The sequence below is a fragment of the Halyomorpha halys genome, unplaced genomic scaffold (genome assembly GCF_000696795.3).
Source record: "Halyomorpha halys isolate HHAL.00 unplaced genomic scaffold, Hhal_1.1 Scaffold731.1, whole genome shotgun sequence".
In the NCBI taxonomy this organism is placed as follows: Eukaryota; Metazoa; Arthropoda; class Insecta; order Hemiptera; family Pentatomidae; genus Halyomorpha; species Halyomorpha halys.
In genome coordinates this window covers 36,709-39,880 of record NW_027107480.1, presented here as the reverse complement: position 1 = coordinate 39,880, position 3,172 = coordinate 36,709, and the positions used below count along the sequence as shown (strand labels likewise).

Sequence of the window (3,172 nt, the reverse complement as noted above, 5' to 3'; positions counted from 1 at the left end):
TGATTTTATTTATTTAATGTATTAGTATATAATATTATAAATAATATATTATATAGTTGTTCATATGATTAAATAAATAAAAAAATATTTTAAACATAAAAAAAAAATTAAATTAAGCAGTATAGAAGAAAATGTATAGCGCTATAATACTATACTAGACATTTTCATCAATACTACTTTTCTACTAATATTATGTTATCTTCTTATGTTTCTTGTTATTTTTTACATTCTTTTAATTATTATAGTTTTTATGAACCCGATTTCGTAATATTTGAACTTACTTTCGTATAGTACCGAGGTACAGAATTACCTGATTAAGTTTTTCTAGATTTTTGCCATTTTGTTATCCTTAATAATTGTTTCAAATATATAAATATGACCGTTTAATTGTATGTTTTTATGAAAATAATTTACGATTTTAATATCTATTGTTTCAAGGTGACCTTACGTCGATGCATTTTTTTAATATTTTGTTTTTACTCACATCGGCGGTACATATACTAAAATTTGAACGATACATAAAAGATTAGCATACCCCCTCCAGGATGACAATTTCATTGCAAATGACTGATCTACATGACAGTAATAAGGTAAATTTGGACATACGGAATTCCGCTTTGGGGCACCACTAAACCTTCGAATTCCTCTGGGATCCAATCCTTACAATCCAAAAGCCTCAATGCTCCTTACTTTGTCACAAATAAAATAACACATCAAGACCTTAATGTTCCCTATGTAACCGATCTATCCCGAACCAGATATCATTCCTTCCATTATAAACTCTCTAACTACCCAAACCTACTAGTTTCTAACCTTGCTTCCATTTCTGACAATCCTCCGAGGCGCCTGAAAAGAAGATGGCCACGAGATCTGTTAATGTAAAACCTAATTAGAGTGCTGCCAATGGGTAGTTTCTCTACACGCCTGTAACACTCCATTTTGATTGAGACCAAATTTACTAAATGTGTTATAATGTTCAGTTATAAATAGCAATAAATAAATAAATAAAAAAAAAAAGTATATTTGTTTAAATAAAATAATTTGTGTCCAAGTTAAGTCTCAAAACACTCTTTATAATTTATTTAAAAGTCTAACATTTCAGCCATCCTCAAGAACCTTAAATATAAATGTACATCTCATATCCAAATATTTAAAAACTTTTCGCAGGTTATTCTGTTCAGTTCATTAATTTTAGCCAAATCACTCTCTTTTTTCACTTTTCAAGTAAATTCTAATACTTTTAACTATAGAATAACTTAACATTATTATCACTTTCTTATCATATTTTTAACTTTTATAAATTGACCCACGTGTGATTATACCGCTTTTTTTATATAAATCCTTTAACTACAAGTTAATCCAGCACAAATAAAAAAAAATATAGAAAACAAATTAAAATTTATTAATCGTCGAAATAATTAATAAAATAAACAATTTTATAATTATAGTATTTATATACGTGCCAACGTTTCGGCCAGAATTTCAATCCTTCGTCAGGGCTAAGAACAAAAAATAAGATAAAAATCATAATGAATAAGAGGAATTACAGAATGATTAGAAAATAAGATAATAACAAACTGTATAGATACATAAATAAGGGTTTAAACAAAATGTATCGTCTAAATATTATAAGAAGATGAAGGGTGTATGAGATAAGTAATGAGAAAACTAAGTAAGTGGAAAGAACAAACAGTAAAATAGCTATAAATATCTAGTTAGTAAATATATGTAAAAACTGAAAATTATTTAAAATAAAGTGGAAAATTAAACATATGTGTAGATAATTAAAGAAAGAGAAATGCTTAATTCATCCATCCTGCCCAAATACAGTAAAGTTAAAAGTAAAGAATATTGTTATTGTTATTATTTTAGATTAATTATTTTATATATGCTTGTTTGAGAGTGGTTTAGTTTATTCTTAATTTAAAACAATTTTGATCCTTTTTCTCTCTCAACTTTTATTCTTTACAATTTCTTCAACGTTTCGGCCCTCAGGGCATTCTCAAGGATAACTTCATATTGATGTCATTTCTTTTTCAAATCTTAAAATTGCAGGCTTATTGCCTTTGTCCCATATAACTTTTTCTAAAATTTAAAACTTTTTTACAAAACAATTTTCTTCGTTTCTTCACTTAGATTTACAATTTAAAAACAGTTTTTTTATGTTTTTTTTTAAATTTCCTTTGTCCCATCTTTAAAATAAATTAATCATTAAAATAATATCATAGTAACATTATAAAATTTTGTTTTTAAATAGATTTCTTACTTACATAACTTTTTCTAAAAAATGTTTTCTTAAATTTAAAACTTTTTTACAAAACACTTTTCTTCCTTCCTTCGCTTAGATTTACAACTTAAAAACAGAACCTCCCTTCAAAAGGTAAGAACCTTATAATATAACAATAATTTTTTTATCATTAATTTACATTTTAATATAATTTAATTAACATTCATTATTAATTATTTTGCTTATTACACAAACATTTTTTTAATATATTTAAAATTCATAATTAATTTATTCTTATTTTATGTGTATTTTTCTTATACATACATATACGTTATTATTTTATTTTAATATAAATTATAGTTCCTTTTGTTTCTCCCTAATTTTCTTGTTGTTACGTAGAAAAAATCAAATTCGCCATTGAATATAGTTGTAAACAAATGATATTGACTAACATTAGTTGAGTATAACACTAACAGTAATTTTTTTCTTCCTGTGACGTAATACAAGCAATTCTGCTATCTAAGCAAAATCCAGCAGACTTCCTAGCCTGATGACTCGACTAAACTTATGATAATCTATACAGCTGCTAACAGAATACAGATGCATGAGGCCTGCATATTAGAAGCACTATAAAGCCTCAACTTGCAGCTTTCACAATCTGCAAAGAGATGAGTCATTGAAAACCTATTTTATGCCCAGGAGGAAGTACTCAATCCCATAACATTCCTTAGTTCCTGCTCTTCTGATCTAGGAAACATAGCAAATATAATAGAAAATTTTATTGTAGTCGTAATTATTGACACCTCAGTTTTTTTTCTTAAGTCGCTAATCACAAATCATAGGTTATCTGATTTTTTTTTACAAAAAAAATTGCACTTTTTTTGTTTCATACCTATAAATATTATATCGGATATGCGGCTGCGAGATTTGAACTCTAACGGGTAC

General features: G+C 26.3%; 1 non-coding gene across 1 annotated transcript; it reads left to right on the top strand.

Moving 5' to 3' along the window:
- Window positions 1–476: 476 nt before the first annotated feature.
- LOC112211829 (U6 spliceosomal RNA) lies at window positions 477–580 on the top strand. The gene has a single exon (XR_002945738.1). It is a non-coding gene; the product is annotated as a U6 spliceosomal RNA (small nuclear RNA).
- Window positions 581–3,172: the final 2,592 nt, after the last annotated feature.